Below are 27,500 nucleotides of genomic sequence, written 5' to 3'. Positions count from 1 at the left end.
GATTCAGCCGATTGCTCCGGAAGTCCTAATTGACAAACTCGTGAGGTAATTACGTTTCCCCGTTAAATGGTCGCGCCGTCGAAGCAGCCGGAAATGACCGAGCGAGATCGTACACGTGCTTGTGCAACCGCAGAGGGACACAGAATGTGAATGTATACCGATCCACCAACAAATTCCAGTTCAGAAATTAATGCAGATCCTTTCCTCAGGATATACAAATCAAGCATAACAAAAAACAGAAAAATTCCACGGACATGTGGAGGTAAAGAAATAATTAATTAAATAACGACAGACAGGTGCCAAGACAAGACAGACACACCAATCATACACCCCCCCCCCCCAACAATGCCTCCATCAAATCCCAAGGGAGGGGACGGTCAAGCTAAATAACAAACGAATATTTGGCAGGATATAAAGAAAATAATTGGTGAAGGAGAAAGGTGGGAGGAGGGGGTGGGGGAAGTAAGAAAAAAAAAAGACAAAGACGAAGACGAAGAAGAAGAAAGAATAATAATAATGACGAGCCGAAACCCCGTCACAGACGGATTCCGTTACCATGAGCCCAATATGACAACCAGTGGCGGCTCTTGTAAGAGCCGGATCCCAGTCGATGTACTCCATGGCCTTACCTAATGAGGCCTACAAAACGTCCTTGTACACGACATTTTTGGTGTACACTACTCCTTGTGAAGAAGTCCCCTGATTTGTTCTCGTGTCTACTTTGACGTACAAACACCGGGTCAAAACTTCTCAGGTCACAGTCCCGAGAAAAACGTGACGCGACCGCGAGGAGGAGCACAAAATTGCTCCTTCAGTATGAATATATCGATTATTCACACCTGTTTGAGTTGACGGTCCAACGGCTTCGCCCCAGCCGCAGACCACAAGGCTGACCCTCCCTCTCTGAAAGGGTTCTCCAACTTCGAAATGTGTGCGATGAATTATTTGGAAATCCACACAGGACCGTCACTGGTAAAGTGTAATATTAACAATTATTCAGAAAAATCTTCAAAATAATAACTTTTATAACAACAACAACAACAACAACAACAACAACAACAACAAAAAGACGGGATTAAAAATCCCAGACGGTGCGAGCACGTGCGTGCATTATGTTCTGACGTCACGTTCCATCATGGCGGAGTTGAGGTTTGCTTCATTGCCTTGTTTGGCCGATTTTGCATTGGGATCCGCGCGTTTCGGCCTTCCTGACTTGAAGGATCCAGTACGATGCAACAACCGTCTCGTGAGTAACTTACTGCACTACTAAAACAACTACTTGTTCGTAGTAGCGCCTGTTGTCAGGGTCGGATTAAGGTCTTTGTAGGCCAAGGCCCTTGAGATTTCGTAGGCCAAATTCAAGAATGATCGAAACGACGATTTTGAACATGAAATTTAATCTGAACAGACTGCGGTAAATGGCGATTTGTCCGACTTTTCAAATATACAAGTCTCTGTAAAATCCAATTCGACTTCGAAATTGAGAAACGAACGATACAGAAAACAAATTCGGAGGAATGTTTGTGTATTCGATTCCCACCCTGCTGAGAACACCTTCTTTCGCGCCTTTTGGTTGGTAAACGACGCGATCACTTCGGACAAATCGATTTCCTTCATCAGCTCGGATTGAACACAGAGCAGAGCGAGCGTGGACACGCACACCTGACCCTCGGTCGACCGAAGACCATTTTTCCCGCCTTTTCGTGTGCTGAAGGAGCGTTGACCCTCGCAGCTCGTAGCAAACATCGAACAATATATTCGGAGGGCAACAAAAATATTGGGGAATGTGTGTGTCAAGTTGTTGTGAATAATGTACTCGAGCATGTCCGATGCATCGATGAACTTGGGAGTATTTCGAGCAAAGTTCTATTTCCTGAACTTTGTCCATTTCAACGTCAGCAGGGCACGCTGAAACCAGTTTCTCCGCTCTGCGAGAGAGTGTACCATGGTCGAGGCTCAGCCTGGTGTTGGCTCAGTGGTTATGGTGGCGGCTTGGGATCCTCGGGTCCTGAGTTCAAGCCCCGTCGGCCGCTGAATTAATACACCAGGGGGTTGACTCAGCCTGTCATCTTCCGAGGTCGGTGAAATGAGTACCAGTTCCAGTATGTGTACTGGTAGAGGGGCACTGCATCATTGACATTCGCGCTTCAAGAAATGATAGCTACCCCGGCAGCTAAGCTGTCATACGACCACCACCATGGTCGAGGCTGTTGGCCGTGGGGATGAATCCAAACAGATCCGTGATTTTCTGATGGCTCTTTCTTCTCCTGTGGATTTCTGTCAGAAGGTGATCGAGTATGGAGAAGTGCGTCTCAACTCTGAACTTCTCCCTGCCAGATTTTGGGGTTTCTTCTTCCTCGTCATTTTCATCGAAGACCTTCTTTTGCTTCTTGACCTGACTGTTGTCATCAGCGTAAATTATGGACTCGACCATCTTTTTGGTGCGGTCCTCAAATGAATCTAATCTTTCATCGTTTTGAAGCGACGATGTATTCGAGGGCGTCATAATGCTGCTTAACCACTCCGCCATCTATTCCAGGTTGTTCAATGTTGGAGACTTCTGTTTACTCGTTCAATGTTGCCAAGTAGATCAGACCAGACTGTGCACATGATTGCTGTTTCGGTCAATTCCATCTTCTCAGCCAATGCTTTGATTTCCAGTCTCACTGATGGCGCGGCTTTAGGGTGCTCGGCTATCTTCATGAGCGCCTTCTTTATGTCCTTTTAGCTTGCGGAAAACTCTTTACAAGCGTCCGCGTGAGCTGACCATCTCATATCAGACAAACATTTGAGTTTGATGGCGCGTTCATCGAGTGACATCTTTAAAATGGCCCATCTTTGGGGAGATGCTGACATAAAGTTATACACGGCTTGAATAAGTCCGAAGTATTTGATTGCTTCCAAGCAACTCTCTGCGGCAGCGACTTCTACCAGATTCAAACTGTGTGCAGCACATGGTACCCACTGAGCCAATGGATTAATTTTACAGACTCTTGCTTGTACGCCTGAAAAGACACCGGACATGTTGCTTGCATTGTCGTATGACTGCCCTCGACAATCCATGAGATCAATACCATTGGCTTCCATTAAGGCCTGGTCACACCTTGACGTTTTAGCCAACGTATGCCGATTTTTTGAATTTTTTTCTATAACGCTGGCACACGTTGAATACGTTATGGGTAAGTTTTGATAACATTGAGAGCACGCTGAAAAACACTGCCATACGTCGTTGTACGTTGGCTTTAAACGTTGTACTTTTTGGTTGTCCTCAAATTTTTTCATGCTTGAAATTTCACGACGTATGCCGGCGTATGACTCGCACGTTCCGCTACGCTGGCCACAAGTTGTATGCACGGTCTGCGATCATTGAGAGACGTCAACACATGCTACTTGTAAGTCAATCATAAGTTGAGACACGCCGAGGTAATGTTTAGCGTACCCGAAACTTATTTCTAACCTATGATTAACGTGTTGTTGGCACGTTACGCGATCGTTGCCACACATCGACAGACATTACTTTTAAGTTACTCATAGGCTGAAAGACGTCGGTATAATGGATCGTCCTTGCGTCAGCGTCCACGGCCACGGCCAGGACACTTATTTGCAGCATTCTTCAAACTTTTCTTCGGCATGACGAGGATGTTCACACTTCGATGTCTAGCTTGGCAATGATTCCAATTGTCCATCAGCAGCGTCTATTTAAAATAGTCGAGTTTGAGTGTTTTAACACGTTCAGAAGAAACGCTTCAAATTTCCAAACCCCAGCGTCAAAAAAAAAAAAAAGGCGAGTGACAGCAATTTAAATCGTTCATTGTAAACAATGAAAATACCTGAGTGGTACCGTTTAAAAGTCGTTGAGTGTAAAAAAAAATCCAATTGTTGAGTGCAAGCGTCTACTTTCAATAGTGGAGATGCAGCCATTTAAATCGTTGAGTTTATCATTTAAATCGTTAAACGCAAGGACTATCCATCATAACCCACACCCTCCCCCTCACACTCACGTACTACTGCCAACATGAACAAACTACTACTAATACTGATACTGATACTGATGCTGACATGGACATCGACTCAAAAAGGACTCAAACACTGTTGGGTTCCCCTTTTATGAGCAGCATTTTTATATACCAATTCCCAAAACCGCTGGGAACACGTCTTTATATGGCAGTTGTAAGCTAGAAACACGTTCATTTATTTTTTTTTGCCGACCGGAAGACGTCATTGGAATACGTCGATGTGTGTTGGGACTACGTAAAGAATTGGTTCAAAGCACGTCAAACATAGGTTAGAAATAAGTTTCGCGTAAAAAAGACATTACTGCGACGTGTTTCGACTTATGAGTAGCTTATAAGTAGCCTTTGTGGACGTGTAAGCGTCCACATATCGTGTGTAAAACTTATCCCCATCGCATGCGGAACGTGTGTCATATGCTGAGTACGTCGTAAAATTTTGAACATGTTTAAAATTTCTTGACGTACACTACTTACTACGACGTATGATAGCGTACTTTAGCGTTGTACTCACGTATACCAAACTTACTCGTACCGTATTTGACGTGCCCCAACGTTTTAGACACATTTTTCTTAGGTCGGCATACGCTGGCAAGATCGTCAAGGTGTGACCGCGATGTTGACACTTCCATTTCTACGGCAGTTATGATTCGAATCGTTGTGCGTCAGCCTTTTAATAGGCTACGTCACGACATCGTCGGCGATGCGTGCAACACGCTATGCCTAAGTTAGACTATCGTTGGGCATCGGTTGTGTAGGCCGACAACAGGCTCAGCATTCGTTGGTATAAGTTATCTATAACACAACGAAACGTTCTGTGTCCGTTACCATTGCGTTATACATAAGACCAAGTCGCTATGAATACGTCCGAATCTTTAAAAAAAAACATCAAAAGTTCAACGTAAACCAGCGTTTTAGATACATTTTAATACGTTGCCATCGCTGGCTAAAACGTCAAGGTGTGACCGGGCCTTTACCTCTTGCAATTTTCCAAACAGATATTCACCATCGTGATGCTCAATGACTACGTACTGCAGAAACCTTTCGACGGCACTACCATCTTGCATCGCATATTGAAATATTACCGTCAACTGATCGATATGCGAAGCGTCTGGCGTCGAATTGACGGAAATACCATAATATTTAGCATCCTTTATTTCTCGCATGATGGTACCGGGTGTAGTGGCGTGCGCCTGTAATCCTGCTACTCGGAGGCTTGTGTTGCAGGATCGCTTGAGGACGGGAGCTCTGCGCTGGGCCGCGCTATGAGAGGGTGTAGGGTAGCCTGGAATCATGGCGAAACCCAATCCTTATCCCTGTGTCGTAAGAGGCGACCAGGGTTGCGTCAGGAAGGGCATCCGGCGTAAAACCTACGCCAAATCAGTATGTGGATCATAACGGATGATCCGCTGTGGCGACCCCTAATGGGAGCAGCCGAAAGACGAACAGTTCAACATTTCCCGCATGATGGAAGATTTCACTTTTTCGGCCAGTAGTAGGATAAACTCGTTGCATATTGTTTGACAGGTACGATACACTTCCCTTTCCCTTGTTCCCATACACTTCCCTTTCCCTTGTTCCCATACACTTCCCTTTCCCTTGTTCCCATACACTTCCCTTTCCCTTGTTCCCATACACTTCCCTTTCCCTTGTTCCCATACACTTCCCTTTCCCTTGTTCCCATACACTTCCTTTCCCTTGTTCCCATACACTTCAAGATGCTGGGCAAGAAATGGATCGAATTTTTAGACGAGTTCAAGACGACCAAGATAGTTTCCATTGTTAGCACAACCCAGCTGCTCAGTCTTGCCCCGGAACGGAAGCCCTCTTTCGGCTCGGAACGATATTACAGCGACAGTTCGCGTCAGGACATTAGTCCAGTAAGATTCCTTGTGCAGTACTACTGTTCAAATGATGTGTGAATCCTGTCACCTTCATTTTGAGTGACTTTTGATTGCTAGAATATGGGCAGTACCATGCTTGTGCGACGCAAGACGTGCAGCGGCATTCTTTCAATCATTGAATATGATTCGAAAATTACTGTGATGGCTTTTGTGATCATCGCCGTCGGGACATAAGAGTTTGCACACGTAGCAGTAAAGTTTACCATTTGATGGAGAAAACAGCATCCAGTCCCTGTTCACCGTTTCCCCGTTCGTGAGTTTCCGCTGAAAGTGTTCGTGCCAAAAATACCGTGTTTTATCTGGATGCACTCGGGCCGTATACAAAAAAATCTGCGTTCCTATCTTGGCAGGGAGGATTCTGGATGAAATTATCTACGAGTTCTGCGGAAAGGGTCCATTCAGCAGGATCAAGATTGAAACTATGAGCTGTAGCACTGGCTGCAGTTGTTTCAATGCTTCTCTCGTTGCTCGATGCGACGGTATTGCTGTGATCGGCTTTCGAAATGTGATGCAGTGCGAGATTACTTGATCCCTCGATATTGACATAAGAAGACTCTGCATGCGCACATTCCGTTTGCTCATCTCAACTCTGGTGAGGTGAAATTTTTTTAAAGATGGTTCCAGACAGTCTTTTTATTTCTGTTTCACGCCTCTTCTTTTTGTCGCGTTTACAAGTACCGCTGTTGTGGTGCCGAATATATCCGTCGGCCATAGTCAAGAATGAAAAACGACAAATAAGAGCAAAACGAAGAACTGCAAGCATCAGGATGCTCGATAACTCACAGGAACGTAAGAGGGTGCCAGTATGTTCATACTTGGCGTGAACGTTACCCCACCCATCAGCCAGACGCGAGCAGCGACGCCTGTGATTGGCTGAGTTGTGATGTGATCATTTGGTTCCCACGCTCTCTGTGGATGATCACTGTGTCTGGCGGCGTGCCAACCGCCTTTGCTCATGGTGTGTACAGCCTTCCTGCACATGTCGAGTCACATAATTAAGACTGAAAAAAACGTCGTCGGAAATTTTTGTGGGCCTCACGGGCCCAGTGGTTAATCCGGCACTGGCTGTTGTGCTGCTTGTCGGGTAAGAATCTTTAACACACAGTCGAGGCTCGTGGAAGAGCGACAACACTGAACTGATCAGAATATAAAAGGAAGAGGAGAAAAATGGGGGAAACACCAACAGCAGTGTTAAAGGATAAAATAGAGGAAGACATGGACAAATGAAGGATGTGGGAAGGGAAGGTGGGTCAGGGAGTGGACAAGATGGGTTCACATGCAGACCCTCAGGAAGAAAAAAAACTTGTAATTTGGAAGGAGGGGGCATGGGGGAGGAGTTAATGGCATCAGAAAAGATCATGGTTTGAATGGGGATGATCTGAGATGATGATGATGGTGGTGGAAAACAGCTGCCTTCCAAATGTGTAGGTAAGGGTGAGATTGAAGAGAATGTGAAAGTTGGTTCCACAGGTGGTGGTGGGGGGAAAGTCACGAATGAGCCCTGCAGAAACCATGGGCAGGTGGACTGCTTGGAGGCGAGAGTGCATACCTCCTAAAGTAGACAAAGCTACATGGCTTGCATTTTGATGGGGCAGATCGGCCTGGCCCCCGTGATAGACCCGGTGGACGATTTTCAGGGGGTCTTTTTATCAGCCCCGTAAAATTAAGCTGTGAAAAAAAAAATATATATAAAAAAAAAAAAGCTAAGATTACCTGTATGGCAAAACAAAACACCTTTGTTCAACACCATTGGTCTCCTTTTGGACGCAAGAAACGGACAATGACATGATTGAAGCCATCTCCACAGATGATGAGAATACTGTTGTGTTGGACTTATCTTCAGGTAGCTCAGGGATGAATCTTTCACAATTATCTGATTATAGTGACTTTTGGGGGTTTCTGCTGAAAGATTTACATAAATATTAAAGTTAATTAGTATTTGGCAGAATGTACTGAACACATGTATCTGTTATGTTATTGGACTGGAGAGAGAGATACTTGCAGATAAATTAGTTTTCTTGAGACAGAAATGCATCAATAAACTCATTAAATTTGCGACTGATCAGATTTTTTTTTTTTTTGGTCATTCAGCTTTGCAGCGAATAAGGTTTTAAATTTGTTATGAGAATAAATCTTTTGACATTATTACTATGTTACTGGTGGATCCAGGTGTGGACATTCAAGTACAACCTACATTACAAGGTAATGGCAATGAAAAGTCAAGATTTATCCCCATGTATATGCTGAACACAGTGGGCTAGTCCAGGGGGAGAAATGGGTTGGACTTGTGTATGTAATACTTGAATGGTCCCAGTTCAATGGCATACATGTAATGTATTGTACCGGCACATCATTCATGCAAATTGTCAGAACATTTGTCATTACAGGTAATAATCCACAACAACAAAGACAACTTAGTTCTAATACTTTTTAATGAAAAGGATTGTGGGAAAGTACTGTGCTTGAGCAGAAAGTTGTTTCTCACAACTTTGTGTTTGGCCCCAAGAAGGGCCGTTTAAGGTACATTTTGAAATTACATAGTTGGGATTAGGCTCAGTTTATTCAGATTCTTTGGCATTTCAGTTTGTACGGACATTGGTCAATTTGGACCACGTTAAAACGATTTACAAAAACTAATTCACAAGATTTTGAAGCAATTTTAAAATCGGCCTCCTCACCCCACATGACGAGGCCTGTTTATCAGCCCCGTCCGATTTTGAAAATGCAAGGCCTGAAGCCACTATGCTGCCAGCCACATGTCATGGTCACAGTGTACCTGCCATAAGCATGATTTGCATGTGGAAACATAACAGGGATCTCGTGGGATTGACGGTTGTTTTGATGTTGATAAAATAATTAAATTGGAAACTATCTCAACAATTTCTTCCTCTTCCAGCTACATGCAGCCATTGCAGATGTGTTTGGGTCCCCTGCTATTGGGGTGCATATCCCTGGCATTTGTCTCCGCCTCTGAGAATCACCTGGCCTTGCATCGCTTCCGCCGGAACCATTCTGGTATCTGCACAGCTGCAATCCTGGCTGCCAGCTTGCTGTTGCTGCAACTCCTCGGCTGTATTCTTGTTTCTCTTTGGGATTGCTCTACCGATACTTGGTAAATGTATACTTGGGCAATCACAACTACCTTTTCCTTTTGCACTCTGCAAATTGTGCTCCTCTCCCGAGCTCGTCCAGTTGTGGAATATCTGTGCCATAGGAATTGGGTTTTTTTTCAGTTTTTGCAGTTTTGTTTGGATGACAATGAAGCATCCATGTGTGTGTGTTGGCATCTTCTTTTGTTGCTTATTTTCAGTCATAAATCAGGGGTTTCCTTATTTTTTGGAGTAGGAGGCTACCATTAAAAAGTAGCAGGTTACCATCACTGCGAGCAAAGTGAGCGCAGCTGTATGGCTGGGGTCTAGGGCCCTAGGCTGGCCCTGGAAGCCAGAGGATCCTCGATGGCTGGAGATGCATTCTAGCATGATTTCTGACATGAAATAGTTCTCATATTATCATGATGTTGGGGTGGAAAACTCCAGAAAAACAGGTGGTTAGGCCTATACTGGATGTAGTTGCACTAACATACTGACTGACTGACTGGTTGACTGAAATTCAGCTATACTGAAAAGTTAGTTCAAGCAGCTTTTAACTGGATCTGTGTGTAACTGGATCTGTCAGCCATTCATGGCTAAATCTCAATTTCGCTTTCTGTCTTTCTATTTCAGTATTACTTAATTTCCAACATTGTAACTGTTGGCATTTGTAAACTGTGTGGATACGTTCTGCTTCTGAGAATAATTCTCCCAACAATTTATTGATTACATCCTGGCCAGGACCTTCATTAGGTGAAGATGTATCAAGATCTTTTACACAACACATAGATATATCATGGGATAGATTAATGGGGGAGCTACATGTTAAAGTTTCTTCTCCCATTAAAGAACTAGATGATTCAGATTGTATGCCAGAGTTTATTAGTTCAGAGAATGTTAATGAGTTGGCTGCAGTAGATGGTGTCACTGGATCAGGAACTGCAAGTTGATTTTCTTGCAGAGAGGGTGACAAAGTCCTGGCAGATTCAGAAAGTGAGAAAGAGTTTGCCGGTTGATTTACAGTGGGATGGTTGACTGGTTCAGGAGAGGGGGAGCAGACTAGCCCAGAAACTGAGAGGTTCAGGTGCAGGGACAGGGAGAGATTCAGGTTCAGAGACTGGGAGAGGTTCAGGTGGAGGGACAGGGAAAAGTTCAGGGAATTCTGCAAATAATTAAAATGTACATGTGCTGTATACTTGTGAATGAAAAATTATGAATTGATGTTTCCCATGCTATCATTTTTAATGTGGCCCACACTCCACTCACGAAATGTAATGAAAATTGCTTGGATGTTAAGCAGTGGAGTAACTGAAAATAGTCCAAATGCATTCATCACTGTGAGAAACTGCTTTTCAAAAGGGCCTACCATTCGCCAGAAGTTGAGGGCCACCTCAAACAATGACAACGCCTAAATATCTGATGAATTATTTAAACATAGGGAAGCTAGGTATTATTATATATTTGTAAATTTTCTTTCATTCATTTTATGCATATTTTCCCTCTTCGATTTCATTTTACTTTGTTAAATATTGTTTATTATTATTTTATTGTGTTTTGTTTTGATTTAATAAACAGCTCAAACTAATAACTTTAGACAAGTTTATTGTTTGAAAATGAATGATAAACATGTTTTTAACTTCACTTGTTTTCTGATAATTTCTTTATTTGATGTCAGCTAGCTTCAAACAGTCTAAGTGTGAATACTGCGTCAGTCGCAATCCCGATTTTGTTAAACTTCCACCTGACATTATCCACCAATATCGTGTTGTTATACCGTCAAGAAAAGCTCGCAAGTCTATGGTACATGCATGTACCTGCGGTACCAGTATTCAGTTGGCCAGTTCACAGCTGCTCATACTTGGCCTTCACTTCAGTGAATAAATGGCGATTTTTTCAGTACAAATAACCACGAATAATAACATGTACAAAAGCTGCTTTAAGCTTATAAGCAAATTACTTTATAAATTAAAAAGGCACAACGGGTGACCGTGTATTTTGGAGCCACATCACTTGACAAAAGCTCAAAATGGACTAGGTGAAACATGCGTTTGAGTGAAACAACAACAACGTCGCACTCGCGAGAGTGCAAGTTTAGACCAATTACTGATGGCCAGAAGCTTACCTCCCATGTATTTGGACTTCTTCGAAAATCCAAAGTCAAAGAGGGATTTTTGTTTCGATGCCATTGTTTCGGCACCGAAACTGCGAGGCCTACTAAGTTTATTTTATTGAGGTATCAGGCCAACAATCCAAAACGAGGATAAAGCAGAGAACTCTCGATTGCAGGAGGCGTGTTTTAGCTGCTTGTGTTATTTTTTTAGATCAGTGTTGTGCTCGACCTGGCGAGAGTACTAACAGTAAAAGTAAGCCCGCTTTTATCGAAATACTAATGTTTTCGTCTCGGATATCAAAACGGGGTGTAGAGATTTCGTGGTCACAAAAAAAAAAACAAACATCGAAAAATCGGCGCTGAAGTAGGCGGCGACCTTTGACATTTTTTTTTCTCTGAGTAGACGGCTGCGGGTCGCCGGTAACCGGCTTCTAAGGAAACCACTGTAAATGGATATGACATTGTCAGTGAACTCAACAATCATTTACTACTGTTACTACTAATGCTATGACTTTCATGGTCCCACCACCTTGTGAGGTTGGCAAGTGTGGGTTTTTTTTTTTTTCTCTCCACATCTCAAGCATCTCCACGGCCTTCCCACTTTTTACACGTCTCCTCTCGCATCTCATTCTGCCTTCATTTTGATCTGCCCTGCTCCCCCTTCCAGCTGCATCCATAATTGCACCTGAATGATCACATTTCCTTTCTCCCTCCTGAACACATGTCTCAACTAATGCAGATGTGCCTCCTGTGCCTTTGTTTTTTTTTAATTTTTATGCCACCATGATGAAATCGTCTCGAAGGTATGCCTCTTAGGTCTCGTTAGGTATAAATGCTGTTGCTGCACTAACTTGTGAACAAATGATGGGATTTTGACCAAACTTGGTATAAGTATATTGTTACGAATTTCGCCCGCCCGGCGTGCGATCGGCCACGTAACTCGAATCGCGACGCGTCGCCCACCAGAACGGACAATTCAGTCTTGACTCTCCTGGAACTACCGCCAGGAGCCAGTCACGGGTGGGGGTTTAACCTCACCACAACCCAGTCCGCATTCTACCCGCGCGAAATAGGGTGAATCGCCGAATATCGATATACCTAAGTACCCGCGCGGGTAGCGTACCGAGGAGTTGTACCACGCCGCAGGTCGACTTCGGACACGAACCGCTTAAGCGGCTCGTTCCGTGCTGCAGGGATAACCGAGCGGAGTTATCGTCGACCTCGACGGTTCAGATTATTTATTGGGTGTCTACACCCACTACCAATCCCTTACGTGATGCAAGATGGAACTTTCAAACAAAGGAAAGGACGCAACAAAATGGGAAACAGTTCAACAAGCCAGCACTTTATTTCACACACACACACACACACACACACACACACACACACACACACACACACACACACACACACACACACACACACACACACACACACACACACACACACACACACACACACACACACACACACACCACCAAGCACGTATTTACAGCCATACAAGAATGCACATATAACAGTTAAAGCAATAAAAGCAACGCAGAGCTACAACCGAATAAAAGGCAATTATTTACAGCACAGTCACTTATACAGGTTTTACTTTGCAAGACTGGTGCCACAAACACACATACAAAAGCCCGAAAAGAAAAGAAGTGAGTTCCCTAATGGACCGTCGAGTCCTCCTCTCCTACAACCGTCAGCACGGTCGCGCCTGGTTCCGGCCTCCCACGCGGCCGGCAAACCCTCTCCGGCACCCCTCGTCTGGACGCGCAGGTCCACCACAGGCCGCACTGCGGCGCCTCCCGTCCGCGTCTCCACCAACAGACCGCGCTGGGCCACGATCGCGGGAACGAGAGAGGAGGAAGGGAGCGCTTTGGAGAGCGAGACCCACGGAGAGAGACTGAGGCTTTTTTGGAGAGAGAGAGCTAGAGAGATCGAGCCTTTCTGGAGAGAGAGCTGGATTCTTTTTCGGAGAGAGCTACAGCCAACATGAGCCACAATCAGAAGGGGTGAGCCTCGCGTCCGTTTGCCTTTTGTAAGGCGGGGCTCCACCCTTCACCGCGCGGGGTTCCGCCCCGTTCGCTGCTCCACCTCCCTTCGAGGCGTTTCCAGAAGGCTCTCGAAGGGGGGCGTGCCCCCACTCCGACCGCCTCACGCCGGGCCTCCACCAATGGGGAGGGAGCTGCCCTGCCCCCTTCCTGTGCCAGCCTTGGCACCGCAGAGGGTTGCGCAAACCTGTGCACTCGCGCAGGTTTCTTTTTTGCCGTTGTCGTTGGTTGGTTTGAGGTTGTTGGATCCAAAATAACGATAGAGAAAAGAAAAATGGCTAACTTAAAGCGTCGCAGTCTGGATGAATCGCACATATTCCCTCGAAACAACGGGTGTGGACTAACTACACATGAACTTATCAATATATCTGATCTGAAGACCCTTTATGGTGTATTGCGAATTTCCACAGCCGTAACACTACCCCCTCCTTTTTTTACAGACTCGTCCCGAGTCGTCGAATTTTCGTGTGCCATCATGTGTAGTTCTCCCTAGTACGTTTTACCTTCGGATCCCTCAGTGCGACATGCATGGGATTCGTGTCCCCAAAATAAATAACCTACAGGCTGAGTAACCAACTAATCAAACCCACTCATACGGACGACTTAAATAAATTGCCGGCGCTAATACATACATGCCGGGGACGCACTCATATACAATACACAGCTTTACAACTTAATTTACACTACTCCATGGCCCAGGATCAATGGACTCTGCAAAGAGAAAAACAAAAGTCAGCAGGGAGCCAGGCTGCTCGCACGCAGTCTCTGGCTCATGAAATGCAGGTGACAGGGAACATGGCTGGCTGCTCACACGCAGTCCAAGGCCTTCCCCATGGAAATGGACGCAGCGAACATAATGGCGCATGAGCTGCGCAAACGCAGTCTCCGTGCCAGCCCAAGTGGCACACTCAATGAACACAACGGATGGATGGATGGAGGCAAACACTGTGCACGGGCCGCCACTGCAGGCCTGTGTTGTAGCTGCCAACAGGGCAGTCCTCGCAAACTGCGCGACGATCCTGGTGCACATGGCAATGAACAAGGGGGGAAAATGCAAAACAGAATGGGGGCAAAAGATGACGAGGGCAGTAGGCATGGGCCAAGGCAAAGGCAGGCAGGCAAGGCGTGGCATGACAAGGCCGCTGTAACAAAAACAGCCGGCAGTGAAGCTGACCGGCACAGGCCTTGTAGTAACACAGCCGGCAGACGGTCGACCGGCACAGGCCTTGCAGCAAACAGCCAGCCAATGAAGTTGGCCACCCTCTTGCCTTGAAATGGAGGTCAGTGGAGGGAGTGCGGTGGTGCTAGCCACTTGGAAGGCGGGCTTGGACCTACCAACTGTCTCCCTCCCAACCTATTGCCTTTGCCTGTCTCTGTCCATACCCACCCCCTTAATTTGTCAAAACCAATTTAGCCCAAACTTTTTTTTTTTTGGTTTTTATTTTTTATTTTTACTTCCCCACTACTATAATTCGTCCCCTAACCCCCTTTGTCGTCTTTTTTCGGCTAACCTATCCTTTCACCTAGCCTACTCCCAACCCCTACGTTCCCTTCCTGGAGGGGAATAAGGGAGAGCTAGTGTCCTGTGCCGAGGCCCAACTCGAGCTTCAGGATGGCCTCCTCGGAGTTCAGCGATCTCACCCAAAGTGGGTCCAGCGGCCCACAACGAGAGCGAAGGGATGGATGTTGTGGAGGGGTACACTTCCTATCTACCCTATCCATTTAACTTTTGAACTACCCGGGGCTTTCAACAAGCGCCTCTCGCTTAAACTACCGGTTCGAACAACCCAGATTCCCGTCGCCTGTGTTGGTGTCCTCGCAAATTTCGGGCCATGCCCCCCAATTTTCTTCCCGTGCCCTCACGGTTTCTTGGCTGGGACGCGTGACTCCCTTGACAGGCACTACCCTCTGCCGATTCTCCAGCTATGGCACCCCCCGGGCACCACACTGCCTCCGAGCCTACCAGCTCCCTAAACACCGGGGAGTGCCCTCCCTGGCGACTCACGTGGGAGGCTGGCGCCCTGGGCCCCTTTCCGAGGGTCACCCGTGTCCACGACTGCCCACGCGGCCAATGGCGCCCCGGACCCCCGCATCATGCGGGCGTACCCGTGCCCACTACGCTATCCCGCCCCCCCCATGGGCCCTTGGCCTACCACGGACGACTAGCCCGGTGCCCGGGGTACCCACTCAGTGATACTCACCTTTCGCAGCCATGCTCCCAGCCCATCAACAGGGCTCCTGCACCTCTCCAAACGGGTTTCGAGCCTATTTCCCCACCAACAACAAAACGACCTCCATTTTGTCAATTTGTCTAACCCACTAACTCGTATTACTCTGACCCCGGGGTCCCTTGGGCGGGAATCACTCCTCCCCCCAATCACTCACCGCACCATGCATTCCACAATCACTCCATGCACTCAGGCCCGCTGGCCTCACTCACTCAACATGTTTCCACCTCACAACTCTTCAACACACCCATCGCTGATCCTGCCATCCTGCTCACTACATCCCCTAACTACATCGTTCTCCCACGTCGTCCCTTAAACTACAGCACGTTCCATTTAACACTACGTAGCGAAGTTACGTCCCCTCTACACATCCGTAGTCTGTCACTGTCCTCAAATCCTCAAATCATTTTCCCAACCTAAATCTGACTACAATCCCTCTACCTAATCCATTCCACGGGCCCCATGGGGACTTACCCCTGCCCCATGAAGCCGGTCTCGCTAAGCTAACCCTTCCCCAGAGCTAGTTCCATCCTGTGCCCTGGACAGGGAGGTCTTCCAGCCCTTGTCCAGGGAATCCTGCTCACCCGAAGCGCGGCTTGTTTTTTTTTTTTTTAACATTGCACAGCACCAGCACAGCACCAGCGCGGCAACTCGCAACCTGCGCACCAGTACGGCAATTTACAGCCGCGCTTCTTTGGCGTGACGTCATGGCAGCTGTTCGCGTCCCTCGTCCCTCTTAGACGGTACCATCCGGCAGCGATTCACCCTCCTGCCGGATTCCAACCACACGTGCAGCCATGACGTCACCCTGTGCATCAAAAAAAACAAGCTTCCGTTTCGAGGGGTTCCCCACGAACACGTGCTCTGCTCGTCGGAGCTTCACACACACACACACACACCCGCGTGGAGAACCCGTCCGGTCCAAATCCGTATCCAGCCGAGCTTTTGTCCGTCCGCGGGATCGGCAACATCTACTGCTGGCGTTTCCGGACCGGGCTTCACTCCCGCAGCCGCGCACGTGGCGGCCTCGTGCGTACCACAGCACGGACCCCGCCGCGCTGCCGTGCAAACCCGGCACGGTCCCCAAAACAGCTACGGCCGCTACTCGGCCCTTGTCTCTCTGTCGCCGTCGTCTCCGTCGCCATTCAACCCACGCACACCTGCGTGTCACGACGCTCGCACTCAATTCCATTACCTTCACACTGGGAGACGCGGCTGCATGTTCGCTCATGCCCACCGTCATCTCCCTTACATACCGCTCTCTCACACACGGTCTCCTTTGCACTCGGCCGTTCACTCACGCATGCCATTTCCCTTGCACACGTGGTTCCACTCACACACGGCCTTCCACTCGCGCAGGGGGCTTCACTCGGACACGGGGCCTCTGTCACACACACCCCTTCACTCACGCACGGCGTGCTGAGAAGCACGCACTTTGGCACACTCGCCACCATACCACTCACACACGGGGTCGTACTCACACCTTTCACTACACACACACCAGGACCACACTCGTAACCACACTGGGGATTCGTGTCCCCACAAGGGTTCCCGGGGCCTCTATACCCCCCAAGCTACACGTGCACCCGTCCACAGCACTTGCCCCCTCTACCTCGCTTGACACGACCGAACCCACCGACCTGGTCATGACCCGCCTCAAGGGAGCATAGCGTTTCCCTCCGTTCCCGAAGGAGGCTATCCAGCTGCTCGCACCAGGTCACTAAACAGTCCGCCAGCTCCCCCTCATGGTCCTCCACTACCTCAATGTGTGTGTGCTCGTCCCCAACCCCATCCTTATCGTGCAGTCTCTCCTCTGTTTTTTCTGTTTCTTTCTGGCTCCTTTTTCCTTCCCATCTGAGTCGTTCTTCCTCTCTGAGCCCCATTTGCTGTCCGTTCCCCCTCCGGAGCTCCTCAATCTCCGCTGACTCCAATCTTGCTCTATGTTTTCGTTGTTCAATTTCAAACTCGCATTGTTCTTGTTTTCTACCCCACAGTTTCTCCTGCTCTTCATTCTCCAATCTCATCGCTTCTTTCAATTGGCTCATTTCCTTCCTGTGTTTCATTCGCTGTTCTCTCACTACTCTTCCTTGTTTCCTCTCCTGTCCTTCCTTCTCCAGTTTCATGGTTTTCTTCATTTGGTTAATTTCCCTTTTGTGTTTCATTCGCTGTTCTTTGTCTATCTCCTCGCACTCCAGCCTTGCCTTTTCTTCCAATTGGTCAACCTCGGCTTCATGTTCTTTTTGTTTTCTATCCCATTGTTCCTCTCGTTCTTCCTCTCAAATCTCGTCGTGTCCTTCAATCGCCTGATTTCTCCTTCCTGCTTCAGTTGTTCTTCCCTCATCATCCTCAACTCGTTTTGTAGTTCCCTTTCTTTGTCTTCGTGTTTCTGTAACTCAGAAGCTTTCTTTTCAAATTCCTTTCTCATCTCCACACACTCCAACCTGTTTTTTTTTTTCCTTTTGTCATTCAGTTTCAAGTTCATGCTTTTTGTTTTTTATTCCACTGTCTTTCTTGTTCCTCATTCTGCAATCTCGTTATTTCCTTCTCCTGTCTCATTCCTTGTTCTTTGTGTTGTCTATTCCACTGTCTTTCTTGTTCCTCATTCTGCAATCTCGTTATTTCCTTCAATTGGCTGATTTCCTTCTCCTGTCTCATTCCTTGTTCTTTGTGTTGTCTATTCCACTGTCTTTCTTGTTCCTCATTATTTAGTCTGGCCTTCGCTTCCAGTTGTTCGATCTGTACAGTGTGGTTCCTTAACGTTTCATTCTCTGCTGTCGTTCTTTCTTCTCTCACCATCCTCAACTCGTTTTATAATTCCGTCTCTTTGTTTTGGTATTTCTGTAACTCAGAAGCTTTTTCTTCTAATTCTTTTCTCATTTCCGCACACTCCGACCTTGCTTTGGCTTCTAACTGTTCGATTTGCACACTGTGGTTCCTTGACATTTCATTCTCCATTTTCGTTCTTTCTTCTTTTAACACTCTCAGTTCGTTTTGTAATCCCCTCTCTTTGTCTTCGTGCTCCAGTATCTCTAAAGTTTTTATTTTTATTTTTATTTTTATTTTTATTTTTATTTTTTCCATCCTTCCTCACTCTCTTCATTCCTTTCCTTGCACATCTTATCCCTTTTCCTGCTCATCTCATCATACTCCAACCTTGCTTCTTCTTGCAATTGTTTCTGATATTCCTGTTCTCTTTTACCTTCTCTTCCAAGCTTTTTCTCTCCCGATTGCCTCTTCCTTCCTCACCCTTCAGTTTCTCCAATTCCAACTTGTATTTCCGTCTTTCCTCCTCTGGTTTTTTCCATTCTTCCTCCAATTGTTTCCGAAGCCAGTCAATGTCCGCCTGCCATGCCCACGTGGTTTGAAACGGTTGTTGGGAGCGCTCGTGTCGTGCCGTTCGTTGCGCAACAAAAAGCGGCCTGCTCACGCCTCGTGCGGCCGCGCCGCCATCTTGCGACTCCGTTTGCTAGCAAAGTTCGTGCTCAGAATATGAGGGTGAGCTCCCCCGTGGATTAAAATTACAAGTACCGTCCCGGGCCATGGATTCTACATTACTACACATTCATTTCTACCCCCAGCACCCGCTCGCCTTGAAACGCCATCTTATTTCTCGAAAGGGATTAAATTTGGCTCGCTCGTGATTTGGGGGAACTGGGGATGGGGTTGCTTCGCACACCCCTGCTCCGATCCCCGTAAATTTAGTTGAAGACCGAGGTGGATTCGAATCCCACACTCCTGAACACCAATGTTATGAATTTCGTCCACCCGGCGTGCGATCGGCCACTTAACTTGAATCGCGACGCGTCGCCCAACGGAACGGACAATTCAGTCGTGACCCTCCTGGAACTACCGCCAGGAGCCAGTCACGGGTGGGGGTTTAACCTCACCACAACCCAGTTCGCATTCGACCCGCGCGAAATACGGTGAATCGCCGAATGTCGATACACCTAAGTACCCGCGCGGGTAGCGTACCAAGGAGTTGTACCATGCCGCAGGTCCACTTCGGACACGAACCGCTTAAGCGGCTCGTTCCGTGCTGCAGGGATAACTGAGCGGAGTTATAGTCGACCTCGACGGTTCAGATTATTTATTGGGTGTCTACACCCACTACCAATCCATTACGTGATGCAAGATGGAACTTTCAAACAGAGGAAAGGACGCAACGAAACGGGAAACAGTTCCACAAGCAAGCACTTTATTTCACACACACACACACACGCACACACACACACGGCAAGCACGTATTTACAGCCATACAAGAATGCACATATAACAGTTAAAACAATAAAAGCAACACAGAGCTACAACCGAATAAAAGGCAATTATTTACAGCACAGTCACTTATGCAGGTTTTACTTTGCAAGGCTGGCGCCACAAACACGCATACAAAAGCCTGAAAAGAAAAGAAAAGAAAGTGACTTCCCCCATGGACCGTCGAGTTCTCCTCTCCTACAACCGTCAGCGCGGTCGCGCCTGGTTCCGGCCTCCCACGCGGCCGGCCAACTCTCTCCGGCACCCCTCGTCTGGACGCGCAGGTCCACCACAGGCCGCACTGCGGTGCCTCCCGTCCGCGTCTCCACCAACAGACCGCGCCGGGCCACGAGCGTGGGAACGAGAGAGGAAGGGAGCGCTTTGGAGAGCGAGACCCAAGGAGAGAGACCGAGCCTTTTTGGAGAGAGAGAGAGCTGGTGCCTTTTTCGGAGAGAGCTACAGCCAACATGAGCCACGATCAGAGGGGGTGAGCCTCGCGTCCGTTTGCCTTTTGTAAGGTGGGGCTCCGCCCTTTGCTGTGCGGGGCTCCGCCCCGTTCGCGGCTCCACCTCCCTTCGAGGCGTTTCAGAAGGCTCTCGAAGGGGGGCGTGCCCCCACTCCGACCGCCTCACGCCGGGCCTCCACCAATGGGGAGGGAGCTGCCCTGCCCCATTCCCGTGCCAGCCTTGGCACCGCAGAGGGGTGCGCAAACCCGCGCACTAGCGCAGGTTTCTTTTTTGCCGTTGTCGTTGGTTGGTTTGAGGTTGTTGGATCCAAAATAACGATAGAGAAAAGAAAAATTGCTAACTCAAAGCGTCGCATCCTGGATGAATCGCACATATTCCCTCGAAAAACGGGTGTGGACAAACTACACATGAACTTGTCGATATATCTGATCTAAGGACCCTTTCTGGTGTATTGCGAATTTCCACAGCCGTAACAATAATATTATGATGCAAAAATGAACCGATTGAATTTCAGCATCAAGAGGTCAAAGGTCATGTCAGGTAAAGATCTGATAGTTGAGAACAGCTGAAAGGATTTTAATCAAACTTGGTGCAAGTATGTATAATCCTGTGTTTGTGTCCATCCATGACAGATTATTTGTTCCTAAAAAAAATCAAGGGTCAAATGACAAATTAACACTCCTGTTAATGTGATACCATTGGCTCTGCAATTTTAACTAAACTAAGTAAGAGGTTATGTTTTCACCAGTTTGTCTACTTATTGATTGTTTGTGTGCAGGATATCTCAAAGTTGTGTACGGATCCAGATAAAAAATTTGTGGGCAGGTTGGGTGTGTGACAAGAACGAACTGATTAGGTTTTGATGAAGATCCGGATCCGGATTCGATGACTGGAATCTTTTTCGTGTTTCTTCACCATTGAGATCAGGCCAAAAACTATACATAGCAGGACATCTCAAAGTTTGGATGGATTTGGATGAAACTTTGTGGACATGTTGGATGTGTGACAAGGAAGAATTGATTTAATTTTGGTGAACATCTGATAATTATCTCTGCCACGGATGGTGAAGGTTGTGTTTTCACCCATTTCTATCTGTCTGTGTACAGGATCTCAAAACGTTGTGCATTTTCACAATTTCACATTTTCTGGAGGAGGGATCACAGCCTTGCTTCCTCAAAAGTATTTATGTAAATACGTGAGTGATAAGAATGGTTAATTTCTGAAAATTTTCATTTTCCTCCAGATTGACTTTGTCCACATGCTCCAATCCTCAAATCCAAAGATGGATTTCAATTTTGTGCTGTACTTTAATGAGTCGCCGAGAGTCGATCTTGGTTCCAAGGCAAGGCATTTTTGAGCAGGCCAAACCAAATGACACCTCACGATCCCTGCGTGGGAGAGCGCTCTGTCCAGGGATGTTTTTATGCCTCTGCACGAAGGGTGCCGGTGACATTGTTTCCGGGTTGTCTGTCCGTCCGGATTTTCCTTTACGTGATAACTCAAGAAGCAAATTGTAGAAATTCATCAAACTTGGTAAAAAGGTAAAGTAAGACGGGGCAATTAAGTGATTAGATTTTGGGCCAGATGTGATAAAGTTCAAGGATCAAGGTCAAACTGAAATTTTACTGTTTATGCCCGAACTCAAATATTGGTCAGAATTTCATCAAACTTGGCACAAAGGTAAATTTAGACAGGGCAATTTACTGATTAGATTTTGGGCCAGATATGATAAAGGTCAAGGGTCAAATATGTCAATACTCAAATGTTTGTGCGGGAGAGCGGAAGCATACCCTTCCACTGCGAGCAGTCGAATTACTCAAGTTTTTATGATGAGATGAATTAAGTATCTTCAAAAGGGTTTTTTTTTTTTTAATTTACCCACTACCCAGTCTTCATCCATGCTCTCTCGGAGTTCCCTTCGTATGGATGCAAAGTTTTGGCCTGCGGGATTTCATGGTTTTGGAGTTATGGAGGAGAAGCACAGATTGGCTGACCTTTATTACTGTAGATAGTCGGATTAATTGGGCACAGCATTATCTGCCCTTGCCAGCATGTAATCTCAAGGCTGGTCTGTGTCCTTCATCCTGAATTTTGATGTCTTTCTGATGGCTTGCATTCCCACTTTTGTTTGCTTGCCTGTTCAATTTTTGCTTGTTTTATTTCAATCCACTTTGGAGTTTTCATCTCTCCCAACACATTTCCAGGACTTTTTCATGGAAATCTATGATGTTATCTTCAACAAACATTCCTCAAATGCAACCTTGGAGAATTTTTTTTTTAAGTGATCTTGAGATGTTCCTGCATAAAAGTCCAATTTGTTCAGTAATGCCACCTTGTTCTTTGGGCAAACTTGCTCCTGATGTTTCCACAATGTGGCACTGCGATCAAGGATATCTCATCAACAATGCCCCGTTTGTCTTTCCACTTTAACTTTTTATCCCCCGCCGCGTGGCGGAAGGGGGATATTGTCTTCACCCAGGTCGTCCGGCTGTCCGTCCGTCCGTCCGGGCGTCAACATTTATTGCCATGAGTGCAATAACTCATAAACTGTTTGCCATATCGATTTGAAATTTGAGTCACACATGTACCACCTGAAAAGGAAGAACCCTATTGATGTTGGGTGTGGCCAGATCCAAGATGGCCGACTGGGGCGGCCATCTTGAAAAGAAAATTTTTTGTAATAAATGGAAAACCGCTTATCTGATTTCAATTATTTTTGGTTACTACGTTTCTCACCCCTGGGGAACTTTTTCGAGATGATGACCAAATGGTGTCTTGTTTCCAATTCACCTCCCTCATTATCTGGAATATGTATGACCTTTTTCATTCAGTGTATGTATATATATATATATGTATATATATATATATATATATATGTATGTATATATATATGTATATATATATGTATGTATATATATATGTATGTATATGTATGTATATATATATATGTGTATATATATGTGTATATATGTGTATATATATGTGTATATATATATATATATATATGTATATATATATATATGTATGTGTGTATATATATGTATGTGTGTATATATATGTATATGTGTCTTCTTCTTCCTCTTTCGGCTGCTCCCGTTAGGGGTCGCCACAGCGGATCATCCGTATGATCCGCATCGTGATTTGGCACATGTTTTACGCCGGATGCCCTTCCTGACGCAACCCTGGTCGCCTCTTACGACACAGGGATATGGTACACCTATTTTAACCGGGGTATACACCGGCCCAGTATACTGGTACTCATTTCGCCGACCTCGGAAGGATGACAGGCTGAGTCAACCCCCTGGTGTATTAATTCAGTGGCCCAACGGGGCTTGAACTCAGGACCTCTTGGATCCCAAGCCGCTGCCCTAACCACTGCGCCAACACCAGGCTCCTATATATGTGTGTGTGTGTATGTATATGTATGTATATATGTATGTATATATATATATATATATATATATATATATATATATGTATATGTATATGTATATATATGTATGTATATATATATATATATATATATATATATATATATATATATACATATATATATATAGCGGTTCTGGAACCCGCACGCCTCCAAGGCAATGGCATCCATCATAGTGATCCCCAGACAGTTATTTCATTAATACACGTGCAATTGGACCTTTCCCTCATGTCCACTGGGTCAAATGGCATGAAGTGCTTTGTGTGTGGTGTCATAGTTTGGGCTGATTATATCTCCATCTTCATTTCAACTCTTTTCCTCTTCCTCTTATTCCTGAAATAAATCCAGACTGCGGCTTGTGAAAACCACAACACGATCAACGTATGCGTCTTTGCGGAGGACAGCAAAAGAAGCAGGCACAAAACGCCAACGCCTCGCCTGTAAAAACCGCAGCAACACCCTCAACGTGTGTGTCTTCACGGAGGACAACACAAGCATCAACTACACAATGAAAACGGCCCCTCCACGTATCGTATGGGACGCACGTGGCACGCCCTTTCATTCAAATCTCTATCTCGAAATTATATCTCACCTCTTTTCAACCCATTTCTGCATGTCATAATTGTATCAAATCCTTTCCTTCAATCCATGATGCGGATCGTGACGGCACCGTCCCGTGCTCAGGCAGAGCCTGTAAGGATCATCACTGTAATAAATAACCGAGTTCATGTCATAAATAACGACTATGCGAGTTGACAATGACATCTTACCGTCTATCTTCGCTCGCCACCGCTGACTCCAGTGTCTCCCATGGACGATGGAGGCCTTCTCACGGCTCCGCTTCGATGCAGCAGCTACCAAGCAGAGGCGTGCTGTGCTGCCCGAATCGCTCGGGCCGCGTGGCATACCACGAGCAGGCGTGTTGACCAGCGCTAACCCGGGTGCCGGGCGGGTATGTGGGGCCGACGCCCCTCAGCAGGTCGCAGGGGCACGGCCCGGGAGTTTGGTGCAGGCGATTCTTATCACGGGGTTCAGAGCGAGCCAATTCCGCAGCTTGGCTCGGGCTCGCTGGATGTACAAATGAGGCCGCTTCCGGTCATGGCGGCTCGGCCGTGCGGTGCACGAAGCCCAATCAGAGCGCCCAATTTGGATGACGACACATCGCTTTGTGGCGGTTTCCCGCCCTGCAACGCAGGGTCTATAAAGGATAGGTTGCGAAGCCATTTGCGCTCTTGCTCTTCTGGCTTGGGATTGATCCTTGATTTTGCGTGCTGATTTTGCCTTCTCCACGCTCTCGCCGCTGCCCTCATAAACTGCCTCTCCCCCATTCTCAACTCACTCACTGCTGGCTCCGCCTACCACCCTTCTTCATGCCTGATGGCCTCGCCCGTTCTTTGGACCAGGTGCACGTGCTGCGCCGGGAGACGACTCGCCAACCCCCAACGGATCTCTCGGCGAAGCGTCCCCCAAAATGTACTGAGGAGTACAGTCGGTCAATCGTGCAAGCTATTACGAGACCGTTAACCTCATCTCATCTCTCCTTTCTTACGATAAACTCCTCTTCGTGTGTGTACGGGCGGCATCTGTCGTCGCTTCAGTTAAGATTGCGGAAAAATGATATCGGGATAAGTCTGCTCTGTCTGCTTTGTAAGTTGCTTGTTTTGTTGTTGCACCTCATGCTTCTTTCTCTCCCTGCTTTAAACACAACAATAAATCTCTTCATTATGCTGCATGCTTTTCCTCGCCAGCCTGTAATAAATGCTGAACATCGGGATGTTTCCAGCTCGTTTTTGTGTTCTCTTTCATTGGTCCAGCATGGTCCGTTTCTCACACGGTTCGCACGCTCCTTGAATTTCTTGGAAAATGAGATTCCATTTTCCAGTACTTGAAAGTCCTGGAAAAAAGAAAAAACTCCTTGAAACTCCTGGAAAAGAAACCTTTTTGTGTGCCCTGTCCTTTACATATTTCTATCCTCTTGTTTTTTTTTTTGTTTTGTTTTGTCAAAAATAAGCTGACATCGGTCATTTTGCCGCCAAAGGATTGATTGACCTGGGTTAGGGTTATGTTCATTGATTCTGTATGCAGTTGTAAAGTGTCGTAAAATATCAACCAATGAAAAGCATTGGAAATATATGCTCCAACAATTCATTGGCTGTTGATCGATGACGCTGCCATAATCTTCCTGTCAGTACCATATTGACTTCAATATTGAGGAACTGCATAAACGTCTCTGTGCGGAGAAACTTTTCGGCTGCAGAACGGAGAAGAAAAATGTCCAAAGTTTGTTATTTCAACACCGCGTGGCTCAGCCATCCCGACTATCGGGATTGGCTGGAAAGGGTGTCCATCCACAAAGCAAGATGCCGTGTGTGCAAGAAAGTTGTAGATATTTCGAACATGGGTGAAAGCACGCTCAAAAGTCATGCGAAGGGAACCAATCACGTGCGCTTGATGCAGCAGATGGTGGCCGATTCCCGTTCGCGAATTACAGAATTTTTTTGGATCAGCAAGCACATCGTCACCAGCAGGTGTCGTCATGGATATTTGTTTATGAAATAAACTATTCAGCGTAAAACGCATCTGCCGTAATTGGATTTCAATGAACACATCATAAAAAAATTCCAGTTTATAAATTTGACTTTTTGTAACCAAGGGAGATCGACTTAGCACAGCTGAAATAACTATAATGGGTTGTCTCCTCTTGAATGATTATAAATTATGAGTGAAATAATATCCTAATTTCTTGAACACAGAAACCGTTCAATTTATTCTTATGGTACAAAACCAATAAATAAAATAAACATTGAATGATAGGAAATTATAATATAATATAATTATATAAAATACTTAATTGAAAATTGTAAAACGGTGAATTATTACTAAGGTTATGATAATCAATTTTTTATCATAGAAATTGTTCTTAAGTTCATGGCTTTGGAATCAAACCGACTGAGAAAATAAATCGTACTGATATTTAATGAAAAAAAAAATCAAGGAACAATTTATAGTTGTGGTTTGAATTTAGAGAATTTTTTTTGTATTCTGATGTCTGCTGAGTTATTTAATAAATTGTGACATGAACGATGTTACAGTGGATCCGCAGATTGAGGTTGATGCAAGACCGGCACCAGCCAGCACAGCAACTACTGCAACACCGAGACCAACAACAATACAGGACTTTGTCACAAAGGATGAGGTGCTCAAGGCAGAGATTCTTTGGACTTTACATGTTATAGAGTCCCACCAGTCATGCAGGTCCTGTCAAGGTATTGGAACACTTTCACAGGATGTTCCCAGATAGCGGCATTGCATCACAATTTCAATGTGCAGAAAAGAAGGCTTCCGACTTAAACGTATTTGGTCTTGCACCGCACTTGAAAGCGCTTCTGAAACAAAAGGTTAACAGCAGTTATGTGCTACTCTTTGAGTCCTTGAATAAAAAAATCAGAAGAAGCAGATGGATTTTTATATCCGTATTTGGGACAATGATGAGGTAAGATCACGATACTTGGACTCAAAGTTTGTCGGCCATTGTACTGCTGATGACCTGCTGGAGGAGTTTAACACCTTGTTGGAGGGTTTAAATCCACGCAACCTGAGACAGATCAGCATGGACAGGCCCAGCGTGAATTGGAAGTTGCATCGCAGCATGCAATCACATCCTGTACATCCTCCATAGTGCGTTTCAGACCGCGTGAAGTAGTTGGAGATTGGAATTTCTTCACTTTTAAGGGCCCGAAACACCCTGTTTCGTGACTCACCTGCGCGTAGAGGACTATCTTCGTGTCACAGATGGCACCAAGCTACCACTAAAATTCTGCGAAACAAGATGGTGATACAAGTAGTCCTGCGCACAAAGAGTGATAGAAATATGGGACAGTGTTTGCAAGTATGTTTGAGAAGTGAGAAAAGAATCAGTTCCTCACCCCAACAACCAGTCCTTTTCCACCATGAAAAAATTTG

General features: G+C 46.1%; 1 protein-coding gene and 1 long non-coding RNA gene across 6 annotated transcripts in view; one reads left to right on the top strand and one right to left on the bottom strand.

The window, feature by feature from the left end:
* LOC147018494 (uncharacterized) overlaps positions 1 to 12,573 on the top strand; it is a 14,077-nt gene extending 1,504 nt beyond the window's left edge. The window contains exons 1-2 of the long non-coding RNA XR_015062412.1: positions 1 to 1,246; positions 8,811 to 12,573. The exon at positions 1 to 1,246 is cut by the window's left edge and continues 1,504 nt beyond it. This is a non-coding gene — a long non-coding RNA (uncharacterized LOC147018494). The remainder of the gene's footprint in view (positions 1,247 to 8,810) is intronic.
* The window catches only part of LOC147018492 (uncharacterized), a 261,256-nt gene that overhangs the window by 151,397 nt on the left and 82,359 nt on the right, over positions 1 to 27,500 (bottom strand). The window lies entirely within an intron of this gene.

This window comes from Eptatretus burgeri, chromosome 10 (assembly GCF_056783735.1).
Source record: "Eptatretus burgeri isolate ZD-2024b chromosome 10, Ebu_testis_v1, whole genome shotgun sequence".
Lineage (NCBI taxonomy): Eukaryota > Metazoa > Chordata > Myxini > Myxiniformes > Myxinidae > Eptatretus > Eptatretus burgeri.
Note: the sequence above shows the minus strand (reverse complement) of the source record. Positions and strands in the feature narration are given on the sequence as shown.